Source organism: Scyliorhinus torazame, chromosome 18 (assembly GCF_047496885.1).
Source record: "Scyliorhinus torazame isolate Kashiwa2021f chromosome 18, sScyTor2.1, whole genome shotgun sequence".
NCBI classification, from domain to species: domain Eukaryota; kingdom Metazoa; phylum Chordata; class Chondrichthyes; order Carcharhiniformes; family Scyliorhinidae; genus Scyliorhinus; species Scyliorhinus torazame.
The window spans coordinates 160,216,404-160,230,425 of NC_092724.1; the positions used below are offsets into that span (position 1 = coordinate 160,216,404).

The following is a 14,022-nucleotide window of genomic DNA, read 5'->3' on the forward strand; positions in this document are numbered from 1 at the left end:
CTTATTGAAACTTACAAGATACTGCGAGGCCTGGATAGAGTGGACGTGGAGAGGATGTTTCCACTTGTAGGAAAAACTAGAACCAGAGGACACCATCTCAGACTAAAGGGACGATCCTTTAAAACAGAGATGAGGAGGAATTTCTTCAGCCAGAGGGTGGTGAATCTGTGGAACTCTTTGCCGCAGAAGGTTGTGGAGGCCAATTCACGGAGTGTCTTTAAGTCAGAGATAGATAGGTACTCGTACTCGAGTTTCCTCTCTCAATCAATCCCTTGGTCCTCCTTTGCTGAATTCTAAATACTCCCAATACTCAAGTCTGTTGCTTTCCTTGGCAAATCTGAAAGCCTCTTTCATGGATCTAAAATGAAAAATTACATTTTCAAATGTCACTTTGAATCCAAAATGAAAGGTGATTTTAGAAGGTGTGAATCTGGAATTGCTGCCAAACATCTGGGTTCAGTGAAATGACCATGTGATCTCAGATTGCCAGGGGGGAGAAGCTTCGATAGAAGACATTGTCATGTTGAGTGGCAGTTTTAGCACCTTTTACAGTATCTGGCACAACACCAGAAATGCTTCTGCTGAAGCCGAGGGGCAAAAAAAATCAACTGCTGTGGAAAAACAGGACAAACTGTGTTTACAACCGAGCAGCAGAACTTTAGATTCAGTTCAAAATAAAGTGAACAGAAGAGATGTGGGCTCTTGAATAAATTGGGAGTGGGGAGATGCCTGAATTCACCTTGAGGATAATCGGATCAGGTAAATGCAGGTGGAGGGAAACAATTGTTGAGGGACACAGGAAATTCTGACCTGGCATGCTGGGGAGAGGCGAACTTTGAATGTTTTTTAATTTGCTTCTGGAACGTGGGCATGGCCATTTGTTGCCCTTCCCTAGTTTCCCATCACAGGGTGATGACGGGCTGCTCTCTTGAACCTTTGCAGTCCATGTGGTGTAGTTACTCAGAGTGCTGTTCGGGAGGGAGTTCCAGGATTTTGACCCAGAGCCAGTGAAGGAACGGCGATATATTTCCAAATCAGGGTGGTGAGTGACTTGGAGAGGAACCTCCAGGTGGTGGGGTTCCCAAGTGTGTGCTGCTCTTGTCCTTCTATATCCGTATTTTCCAAACTTCTTTCCCGTGACCCACTTTTACCAGCCGGTTGGCCATCACGACCCACGCCACATTTGCTTACCTTTAATGAGACAACCTATTTGTGTTTCTGGCTGTCTCTTTCGTGTAAGAACATGATTCATCTGCACAGTCCTCTTGCCTTGCTTGCCAGCAGCTAAAAAAATGGACGAAGCTTTTCTCCCTGATTTTGCGGCAAAAGCATGTCTGTACAGGGCACTTTGCTGGTAGCCGGCATTTATTTTATTTTCCAGTATATTTTAGCTAATTCTCTTAAAGGACCTCCTCTATAACTGTTGAATCCAGGCTATGGATTTGAAGGCTTCAGAAAAAGGGAAGGGAATAGTTGGAGGTGGTGGGCGGGTGGAGCATAGGGTATTTTTAAAAGGTAAAAACAGTAAGCATTACAGTTGTACAGGGCCAAATGGTACAAACCCTAATTTTGCATTGGAGAAACTGGGTACCCTCCCCTCTGTACCGACGTACGGGGGGCGGGGGTAGGATATTCTGATTATTAAAACGGTGAACAATACACTTGAATAGGGTATCCCTATATGCTGATGACTTGCTGCTTTATGTGACGGAACCAGTCCACGATGGGTGATATAACGGAACTACTGAAAACTTTGCCTCTTTTTCAGGATACAAGTTGAATTTGGGAAAGAGTGTGTGTTTTCCGCTGGACCCCACAGGGAGGGGAGCCAGTCGGGGGTCTTCCCTATCGCCTTGACGGATCTGGCTGTCTGAGTGGCCTGGGACTGGGCTGAACTCCATAAATTGAACGATACAAGCCCGGTGAGTAATGGGGGGGGGGCTGGTATTGCATAATTTGCTTTTTTATTATTGGCGCCAAGTGGAAAAGGTGCTGGGTTGATGCAGTGACCCAGGTGATATTGGGGTTGATGCAGTGACCCAGGTGATATTGGGGTTGATGCAGTGACCCAGGTGATATTGGGGTTGATGCAGTGACCCAGGTGATATTGGGGTTGATGCAGTGACCCAGGTGATATTGGGGTTGATGCAGTGACCCAGGTGATATTGGGGTTGATGCAGTGACCCAGGTGATATTGGGGTTGATGCAGTGACCCAGGTGATATTGGGGTTGATGCAGTGACCCAGGTGATATTGGGGTTGATGCAGTGACCCAGGCGATATTGGGGTTGATGCAGTGACCCAGGTGATATTGGGGTTGATGCAGTGACCCAGCTGATATTGGGGTTGATGCAGTGACCCAGGTGATATTGGGGTTGATGCTGTGACCCAGCTGATATTGGGGTTGATGCAGTGACCCAGGTGATATTGGGGTTGATGCAGTGACGCAGGTGATATTGGGGTTGATGCAGTGACCCAGGGGCTGATATTGGGGTTGATGCAGTGACCCAGCTGATATTGGGGTTGATGCAGTGACCCAGGTGATATTGGGGTTGATGCAGTGACCCAGCTGATATTGGGGTTGATGCAGTGACCCAGGGGCTGATATTGGGGTTGATGCAGTGACCCAGGAAATATTGGGGTTGATGCAGTGACTCAGCTGATATTGGGGTTGATGCAGTCACCCAGGTGATATTGGGGTTGATGCAGTGACCCAGCTGATATTGGGGTTGATGCAGTGACCCAGGGGCTGATATTGGGGTTGATGCAGTGACCCAGGAGATATTGGGGTTGATGCAGTGACCCAGCTGATATTGGGGTTGATGCAGTGACCCAGGTGATATTGGGGTTGATGCAGTGACCCAGCTGATATTGGGGTTGATGCAGTGACCCAGGTGATATTGGGGTTGATGCAGTGACCCAGCTGATATTGGGGTTGATGCAGTGACCCAGGTGATATTGGGGTTGATGCAGTGACGCAGGTGATATTGGGGTTGATGCAGTGACCCAGCTGATATTGGGGTTGATGCAGTGACCCAGGTGATATTGGGGTTGATGCAGTGACCCAGGTGATATTGGGGTTGATGCAGTGACCCAGCAGATATTGGGGTTGATGCAGTGACCCAGGTGATATTGGGGTTGATGCAGTGGCCCAGGTGATATTGGGGTTGATGCAGTGGCGCAGGTGATATTGGGGTTGATGCAGTGATGCAGGGGCCCATATTGGGGTTGATGCAGTGACCCAGGTGATATTGGGGATGATGCAGTGACACAGCTGATATTGGGGATGATGCAGTGACCCAGGTGATATTGGGGTTGATGCAGTGGCCCAGCTGATATTGGGGTTGATGCAGTGACCCAGGTGATATTGGGAATGATGCAGTGACCCAGGTGATATTGGGGATGATGCAATGACCCAGCTGATATTGGGGTTGATGCAGTGACCCAGGGGCTGATATTGGGGTTGATGCAGTGACCCAGCTGATATTGGGGTTGATGCAGTGACCCAGGTGATATTGGGGTTGATGCAGTGACCAAGGTGATATTGGGGTTGATGCAGTGACCCAGGGGCTGATATTGGGGTTGATGCAGTGACCCAGCTGATATTGGGGTTGATGCAGTGACCCAGCTGATATTGGTGTTGATGCAGTGACCCAGCTGATATTGGGGATGATGCAGTGACCAAGGTGATATTGGGGTTGATGCAGTGACCCAGGGGCTGATATTGGGGTTGATGCAGTGACCCAGCTGATATTGGGGATGATGCAGTGACTCAGGTGATATTGGGGTTGATGCAGTGACCCAGGTGATATTGGGGTTGATGCAGTGACGCAGGTGATATTGGGGTTGATGCAGTGACCCAGGGGCTGATATTGGGGTTGATGCAGTGACCCAGCTGATATTGGGGTTGATGCAGTGACCCAGGTGATATTGGGGTTGATGCAGTGACCCAGCTGATATTGGGGTTGATGCAGTGACCCAGGGGCTGATATTGGGGTTGATGCAGTGACCCAGGAAATATTGGGGTTGATGCAGTGACCCAGCTGATATTGGGGTTGATACAGTCACCCAGGTGATATTGGGGTTGATGCAGTGACCCAGCTGATATTGGGGTTGATGCAGTGACCCAGGGGCTGATATTGGGGTTGATGCAGTGACCCAGGAGATATTGGGGTTGATGCAGTGACCCAGCTGATATTGGGGTTGATGCAGTGACCCAGGTGATATTGGGGTTGATGCAGTGACCCAGCTGATATTGGGGCTGATGCAGTGACCCAGGTGATATTGGGGTTGATGCAGTGACCCAGCTGATATTGGGGTTGATGCAGTGACCCAGGTGATATTGGGGTTGATGCAGTGACCCAGGTGATATTGGGGTTGATGCAGTGACCCAGCTGATATTGGGGTTGATGCAGTGACCCAGGTGATATTGGGGTTGATGCAGTGACCCAGGTGATATTGGGGTTGATGCAGTGACCCAGCTGATATTGGGGTTGATGCAGTGACCCAGGTGATATTGGGGTTGATGCAGTGGCCCAGGTGATATTGGGGTTGATGCAGTGGCGCAGGTGATATTGGGGTTGATGCAGTGATGCAGGGGCCCATATTGGGGTTGATGCAGTGACCCAGGTGATATTGGGGATGATGCAGTGACACAGCTGATATTGGGGATGATGCAGTGACCCAGGTGATATTGGGGTTGATGCAGTGGCCCAGCTGATATTGGGGTTGATGCAGTGACCCAGGTGATATTGGGAATGATGCAGTGACCCAGGTGATATTGGGGATGATGCAATGACCCAGCTGATATTGGGGTTGATGCAGTGACCCAGGGGCTGATATTGGGGTTGATGCAGTGACCCAGCTGATATTGGGGTTGATGCAGTGACCCAGGTGATATTGGGGTTGATGCAGTGACCAAGGTGATATTGGGGTTGATGCAGTGACCCAGGGGCTGATATTGGGGTTGATGCAGTGACCCAGCTGATATTGGGGTTGATGCAGTGACCCAGCTGATATTGGTGTTGATGCAGTGACCCAGCTGATATTGGGGATGATGCAGTGACCAAGGTGATATTGGGGTTGATGCAGTGACCCAGGGGCTGATATTGGGGTTGATGCAGTGACCCAGCTGATATTGGGGATGATGCAGTGACTCAGGTGATATTGGGGTTGATGCAGTGACCCAGGTGATATTGGAATTTGTGCAGTGACCCAGGTGATATTGGGGTTGATGCTGTGACCCAGCTGATATTGGGGTTGATGCAGTGACCCAGGTGATATTGGGGTTGATGCAGTGACGCAGTGGCTCATATTGGGGTTGATGCAGTGACCCAGGTGATATTGGGGTTAATGCAGTGACCCAGGGGCTGATATTGGGGATGATGCAGTGAACCAGCTGATATTGGGGTTGATGCAGTGACCCAGGTGATATTGGGGTTAATGCAGTGACCCAGGGGCTGATATTGGGGATGATGCAGTGAACCAGCTGATATTGGGGGTGATGCAGTGACCCAGGGGCTGATATTGGGGTTGATGCAGTGACCCAGGTGATATTGGAATTGATGCAGTGACCCAGCTGATATTGGGAATGATGCAGTGACCAAGGTGATATTGGGGTTGATGCAGTGACCCAGGGGCTGATATTGGGGTTGATGCAGTGACCCAGGTGATATTGGAATTGATGCAGTGACCCAGGTGATATTGGGGATGATGCAGTGACCCAGGTGATATTGGGGTTGATGCAGTGACCCAGGTGATATTGGGGTTGATGCAGTGACCCAGCTGATATTGGGGTTGATGCAGTGACCCAGCTGATATTGGGGTTGATGCAGTGACCCAGGTGATATTGGGATTGATGCAGTGACCCAGGTGATATTGGGGTTGATGCAGTGACCCAGGTGATAGTGGGGTTGATGCAGTGACCCAGGTGATATTGGGGTTGATGCAGTGACCCAGGTGATATTGGGGTTGATGCAGTGACCCAGGGGCTGATATTGGGGTTGATGCAGTGACCCAGCTGATATTGGGGATGATGCAGTGACCCAGGTGATATTGGGGTTGATGCAGTGACCCAGGTGATATGGGGGTTGATGCAGTGACCCAGCTGATATTGGGGTTGATGCAGTGACACAGGGGCTGATATTGGGGTTGATGCAGTGACCCAGCTGATATTGGGGTTGATGCAGTGACCCAGGTGATATTGGGGTTGATGCAGTGACCCAGCTGATATTGGGGTTGATGCAGTGACACAGGGCTGATATTGGGGTTGGTGCAGTGACCCAGCTGATATTGGGGTTGATGCAGTGACACAGGGGCTGATATTGGGGTTGATGCAGTGACCCAGCTGATATTGGGGTTGATGCAGTGACACGGGCTGATATTGGGGTTGATACAGTGACCCAGCTGATATTGGGGTTGATGCAGTGACCCAGCTGATATTGGGGTTGATGCAGTGACCCAGGGCTGATATAGGGGTTGATGCAGTGACCCAGCTGATATTGGAATTGATGCAGTGACCCAGGTGATATTGGAATTGATGCAGTGACCCAGGTGATATTGGGGTTGATGCAGTGGCCCAGGTGATATTCGGGTTGATGCAGTGACCCAGCTGATATTGGGGTTGATGCAGTGACCCAGGTGATATTGGGGTTGATGCAGTGACCCAGGTGATATTGGGATTGATGCAGTGACCCAGCTGATATTGGGGTTGATGCAGTGACCAAGGTGATTTTGGGGTTGATGCAGTGACCAAGGTGATATTGGGGTTGATGCAGTGACCCAGCTGATATTGGGGTTGATGCAGTGACCCAGGTGATATTGGGGATGATGCAGTGACCCAGGTGATATTGGGGTTGATGCAGTGACCCAGGTGATATTGGAATTGATGCAGTGAGCCAGCTGATATTGGGGTTGATGCAGTGACCAAGGTGATATTGGGGTTGATGCAGTGACGCAGGTGATATTGGGGTTGATGCAGTGACCCAGGTGATATTGGGGTTGATGCAGTGACCCAGGTGATATTGGGGATGATGCAGTGACCCAGGTGATATTGGGGTTGATGCAGTGACCCAGGTGATATTGGGGATGATGCAGTGACCCAGGTGATATTGGGGTTGATGCAGTGACCCAGGTGATATTGGAATTGATGCAGTGACCCAGCTGATATTGGGGATGATGCAGTGACCCAGGTGATATTGGGATTGATGCAGTGACCCAGCTGATATTGGGGATGATGCAGTGACCCAGGTGATATTGGGATTGATGCAGTGACCCAGGTGATATTGGGGTTGATGCAGTGACCCAGCTGATATTGGGGTTGATGCAGTGACCCAGGTGATATTGGGGTTGATGCAGTGACCCAGCTGATATTGGGGTTGATGCAGTGACCCAGCTGATATTGGGGTTGATGCAGTGACCCAGGTGATATTGGGGTTGATGCAGTGACCCAGGTGATATTGGGGTTGATGCAGTGACCCAGGTGATATTGGGGATGATGCAGTGACCCAGGGGCTGATATTGGGGTTGATGCAGTGACCCAGGTGATATTGGGGTTGATGCAGTGACCCAGGTGATATTGGGGTTGATGCAGTGACCCAGGTGATATTGGGGTTGATGCAGTGACCCAGGTGATATTGGGGTTGATGCAGTGACCCAGCTGATATTGGGGTTGATGCAGTGACCCAGCTGATATTGGGGTTGATGCAGTGACCCAGGTGATATTGGGGTTGATGCAGTGACCCAGCTGATATTGGGGTTGATGCAGTGACCCAGGGGCTGATATTGGGGTTGATGCAGTGACCCAGCTGATATTGGGGATGATGCAGTGACTTAGCTGATATTGGGGTTGACGCAGTGACCCAGGTGATATTGGGGTTGATGCAGTGACCCAGCTGATATTGGGGTTGATGCAGTGACCCAGGTGATATTGGTGTTGATGCAGTGACCCAGGTGATATTGGGGTTGATGCAGTGACCCAGCTGATATTGGGGTTGATGCAGTGACACAGGGGCTGATATTGGGGTTGATGCAGTGACCCAGGTGATATTGGGGTTGATGCAGTGACCCAGCTGATATTGGGGTTGATGCAGTGACCCAGGTGATATTGGGGATGATGCAGTGACCAAGGTGATATTGGGGTTGATGCAGTGACCCAGGTGATATTGGGGTTGATGCAGTGACCCAGGTGATATTGGGGATGATGCAGTGACCAAGGTGATATTGGGGTTGATGCAGTGACCCAGCTGATATTGGGGTTGATGCAGTGACCCAGGTGATATTGGGGATGATGCAGTGACCAAGGTGATATTGGGGTTGATGCAGTGACCCAGGTGATATTGGTGTTGATGCAGTGACCCAGGTGATATTGGGGTTGATGCAGTGACCCAGGTGATATTGGGGTTGATGCAGTGACCCAGGTGATATTGGGGTTGATGCAGTGGCCCAGGTGATATTGGGGTTGATGCAGTGACCCAGGGGCTGTTATTGGGGTTGATGCAGTGACCCAGGTGATATTGGGGTTGATGCAGTGACCCAGGTGATACTGGGGTTGATGCAGTGACCCAGGTGATACTGGGGTTGATGCAGTGACCCAGCTGATACTGGGGTTGATGCAGTGACCCAGCTGATATTGGGGTTGATGCAGTGACCCAGCTGATATTGGGGTTGATGCAGTGACCCAGGTGATATTGGGGTTGATGCAGTGACCCAGCTGATATTGGTGTTGATGCAGTGACCCAGATGATATTGGGGTTGATGCAGTGACCCAGGTGATATTGGGGTTGATGCAGTGACCCAGGTGATATTGGGGTTGATGCAGTGACCCAGGTGATATTGGTGTTGATGCAGTGACCCAGCTGATATTGGGGTCGATGCAGTGACGCAGGTGATATTGGGGTTGATGCAGTGACCCAGGTGATATTGGTGTTGATGCAGTGACGCAGGTGATATTGGGGTTGATGCAGTGACCCAGGTGATATTGGGGTTGATGCAGTGACCCAGGTGATATTGGGGTTGATGCAGTGACCCAGGGGCTGATATTGGGGTTGATGCAGTGGCCCAGGTGATATTGGGGTTGATGCAGTGGCCCAGCTGATATTGGGGTTGATGCAGTGACCCAGGTGATATTGGGGTTGATGCAGTGACCCAGGTGATATTGGGATTGATGCAGTGACCCAGGTGATATTGGGGTTGATGCAGTGGCCCAGGTGATATTGGGGTTGATGCAGTGACCCAGGTGATATTGGGGTTGATGCAGTGGCCCAGGTGATATTGGGGTTGATGCTGTGACCCAGGGGCTGATATTGGGGTTGATGCAGTGACCCAGGTGATATTGGGGTTGATGCAGTGGCCCAGGTGATACTGGGGTTGATACAGTGACGCAGGTGATACTGGGGTTGATGCAGTGACCCAGGTGATATTGGAATTGATGCAGTGAGCCAGCTGATATTGGGGTTGATGCAGTGACCAAGGTGATATTGGGGTTGATGCAGTGACGCAGGTGATATTGGGGTTGATGCAGTGACCCAGGTGATATTGGGGTTGATGCAGTGACCCAGGTGATATTGGGGATGATGCAGTGACCCAGGTGATATTGGGGTTGATGCAGTGACCCAGGTGATATTGGGGATGATGCAGTGACCCAGGTGATATTGGGGTTGATGCAGTGACCCAGGTGATATTGGAATTGATGCAGTGACCCAGCTGATATTGGGGATGATGCAGTGACCCAGGTGATATTGGGATTGATGCAGTGACCCAGCTGATATTGGGGATGATGCAGTGACCCAGGTGATATTGGGATTGATGCAGTGACCCAGGTGATATTGGGGTTGATGCAGTGACCCAGCTGATATTGGGGTTGATGCAGTGACCCAGGTGATATTGGGGTTGATGCAGTGACCCAGGTGATTTTGGAATTGATGCAGTGACCCAGCTGATATTGGGGTTGATGCAGTGACCCAGGTGATATTGGGGTTGATGCAGTGACCCAGGTGATATTGGGGTTGATGCAGTGACCCAGCTGATATTGGGGTTGATGCAGTGACCCAGGTGATATTGGGGTTGATGCAGTGACCCAGGTGATATTGGGGTTGATGCAGTGACCGAGCTGATATTGGGGTTGATGCAGTGACCCAGCTGATATTGGGGTTGATGCAGTGACCCAGGTGATATTGGGGTTGATGCAGTGACCCAGGTGATATTGGGGTTGATGCAGTGACCCAGGTGATATTGGGGATGATGCAGTGACCCAGGGGCTGATATTGGGGTTGATGCAGTGACCCAGGTGATATTGGGGTTGATGCAGTGACCCAGGTGATATTGGGGTTGATGCAGTGACCCAGGTGATATTGGGGTTGATGCAGTGACCCAGGTGATATTGGGGTTGATGCAGTGACCCAGGTGATATTGGGGATGATGCAGTGACCCAGGGGCTGATATTGGGGTTGATGCAGTGACCCAGGTGATATTGGGGTTGATGCAGTGACCCAGGTGATATTGGGGTTGATGCAGTGACCCAGCTGATATTGGGGTTGATGCAGTGACCCAGCTGATATTGGGGTTGATGCAGTGACCCAGGTGATATTGGGGTTGATGCAGTGACCCAGCTGATATTGGGGTTGATGCAGTGACCCAGGGGCTGATATTGGGGTTGATGCAGTGACCCAGCTGATATTGGGGATGATGCAGTGACTTAGCTGATATTGGGGTTGACGCAGTGACCCAGGTGATATTGGGGTTGATGCAGTGACCCAGCTGATATTGGGGTTGATGCAGTGACCCAGGTGATATTGGTGTTGATGCAGTGACCCAGGTGATATTGGGGTTGATGCAGTGACCCAGCTGATATTGGGGTTGATGCAGTGACACAGGGGCTGATATTGGGGTTGATGCAGTGACCCAGGTGATATTGGGGTTGATGCAGTGACCCAGCTGATATTGGGGTTGATGCAGTGACCCAGGTGATATTGGGGATGATGCAGTGACCAAGGTGATATTGGGGTTGATGCAGTGACCCAGGTGATATTGGGGTTGATGCAGTGACCCAGGTGATATTGGGGATGATGCAGTGACCAAGGTGATATTGGGGTTGATGCAGTGACCCAGCTGATATTGGGGTTGATGCAGTGACCCAGGTGATATTGGGGTTGATGCAGTGACCCAGGTGATACTGGGGTTGATGCAGTGACCCAGGTGATACTGGGGTTGATGCAGTGACCCAGCTGATACTGGGGTTGATGCAGTGACCCAGCTGATATTGGGGTTGATGCAGTGACCCAGCTGATATTGGGGTTGATGCAGTGACCCAGGTGATATTGGGGTTGATGCAGTGACCCAGCTGATATTGGTGTTGATGCAGTGACCCAGATGATATTGGGGTTGATGCAGTGACCCAGGTGATATTGGGGTTGATGCAGTGACCCAGGTGATATTGGGGTTGATGCAGTGACCCAGGTGATATTGGTGTTGATGCAGTGACCCAGCTGATATTGGGGTCGATGCAGTGACGCAGGTGATATTGGGGTTGATGCAGTGACCCAGGTGATATTGGTGTTGATGCAGTGACGCAGGTGATATTGGGGTTGATGCAGTGACCCAGGTGATATTGGGGTTGATGCAGTGACCCAGGTGATATTGGGGTTGATGCAGTGACCCAGGGGCTGATATTGGGGTTGATGCAGTGGCCCAGGTGATATTGGGGTTGATGCAGTGGCCCAGCTGATATTGGGGTTGATGCAGTGACCCAGGTGATATTGGGGTTGATGCAGTGACCCAGGTGATATTGGGGTTGATGCAGTGACCCAGCTGATATTGGTGTTGATGCAGTGACCCAGATGATATTGGGGTTGATGCAGTGACCCAGGTGATATTGGGGTTGATGCAGTGACCCAGGTGATATTGGGGTTGATGCAGTGACCCAGGTGATATTGGTGTTGATGCAGTGACCCAGCTGATATTGGGGTCGATGCAGTGACGCAGGTGATATTGGGGTTGATGCAGTGACCCAGGTGATATTGGTGTTGATGCAGTGACGCAGGTGATATTGGGGTTGATGCAGTGACCCAGGTGATATTGGGGTTGATGCAGTGACCCAGGTGATATTGGGGTTGATGCAGTGACCCAGGGGCTGATATTGGGGTTGATGCAGTGGCCCAGGTGATATTGGGGTTGATGCAGTGGCCCAGCTGATATTGGGGTTGATGCAGTGACCCAGGTGATATTGGGGTTGATGCAGTGACCCAGGTGATATTGGGATTGATGCAGTGACCCAGGTGATATTGGGGTTGATGCAGTGGCCCAGGTGATATTGGGGTTGATGCAGTGACCCAGGTGATATTGGGGTTGATGCAGTGGCCCAGGTGATATTGGGGTTGATGCTGTGACCCAGGGGCTGATATTGGGGTTGATGCAGTGACCCAGGTGATATTGGGGTTGATGCAGTGGCCCAGGTGATACTGGGGTTGATACAGTGACGCAGGTGATACTGGGGTTGATGCAGTGACCCAGGTGATATTGGAATTGATGCAGTGAGCCAGCTGATATTGGGGTTGATGCAGTGACCAAGGTGATATTGGGGTTGATGCAGTGACGCAGGTGATATTGGGGTTGATGCAGTGACCCAGGTGATATTGGGGTTGATGCAGTGACCCAGGTGATATTGGGGATGATGCAGTGACCCAGGTGATATTGGGGTTGATGCAGTGACCCAGGTGATATTGGGGATGATGCAGTGACCCAGGTGATATTGGGGTTGATGCAGTGACCCAGGTGATATTGGAATTGATGCAGTGACCCAGCTGATATTGGGGATGATGCAGTGACCCAGGTGATATTGGGATTGATGCAGTGACCCAGCTGATATTGGGGATGATGCAGTGACCCAGGTGATATTGGGATTGATGCAGTGACCCAGGTGATATTGGGGTTGATGCAGTGACCCAGCTGATATTGGGGTTGATGCAGTGACCCAGGTGATATTGGGGTTGATGCAGTGACCCAGGTGATATTGGAATTGATGCAGTGACCCAGCTGATATTGGGGTTGATGCAGTGACCCAGGTGATATTGGGGTTGATGCAGTGACCCAGGTGATATTGGGGTTGATGCAGTGACCCAGCTGATATTGGGGTTGATGCAGTGACCCAGGTGATATTGGGGTTGATGCAGTGACCCAGGTGATATTGGGGTTGATGCAGTGACCGAGCTGATATTGGGGTTGATGCAGTGACCCAGCTGATATTGGGGTTGATGCAGTGACCCAGGTGATATTGGGGTTGATGCAGTGACCCAGGTGATATTGGGGTTGATGCAGTGACCCAGGTGATATTGGGGATGATGCAGTGACCCAGGGGCTGATATTGGGGTTGATGCAGTGACCCAGGTGATATTGGGGTTGATGCAGTGACCCAGGTGATATTGGGGTTGATGCAGTGACCCAGGTGATATTGGGGTTGATGCAGTGACCCAGGTGATATTGGGGTTGATGCAGTGACCCAGGTGATATTGGGGATGATGCAGTGACCCAGGGGCTGATATTGGGGTTGATGCAGTGACCCAGGTGATATTGGGGTTGATGCAGTGACCCAGGTGATATTGGGGTTGATGCAGTGACCCAGCTGATATTGGGGTTGATGCAGTGACCCAGCTGATATTGGGGTTGATGCAGTGACCCAGGTGATATTGGGGTTGATGCAGTGACCCAGCTGATATTGGGGTTGATGCAGTGACCCAGGGGCTGATATTGGGGTTGATGCAGTGACCCAGCTGATATTGGGGATGATGCAGTGACTTAGCTGATATTGGGGTTGACGCAGTGACCCAGGTGATATTGGGGTTGATGCAGTGACCCAGCTGATATTGGGGTTGATGCAGTGACCCAGGTGATATTGGTGTTGATGCAGTGACCCAGGTGATATTGGGGTTGATGCAGTGACCCAGCTGATATTGGGGTTGATGCAGTGACACAGGGGCTGATATTGGGGTTGATGCAGTGACCCAGGTGATATTGGGGTTGATGCAGTGAC

The 14,022-nt window shown here is 50.8% G+C and overlaps 1 protein-coding gene across 2 annotated transcripts in view; it reads left to right on the forward strand.

Annotated features, from left to right (window-relative positions):
• LOC140395690 (sterile alpha motif domain-containing protein 9-like) overlaps positions 1-14,022 on the forward strand; it is a 49,176-nt gene that overhangs the window by 16,321 nt on the left and 18,833 nt on the right. Inside the window, exons 1-2 of one of the 2 annotated variants that reach the window (XM_072483762.1) lie at positions 881-1,042; positions 1,769-1,922. The gene's annotated coding sequence lies outside the window, so the exon portion shown is untranslated. Of the gene's footprint in view, positions 1-880; positions 1,043-1,768; positions 1,923-14,022 lie in introns of those variants that run through there. The other variant, XM_072483761.1, reaches the window with a different exon arrangement.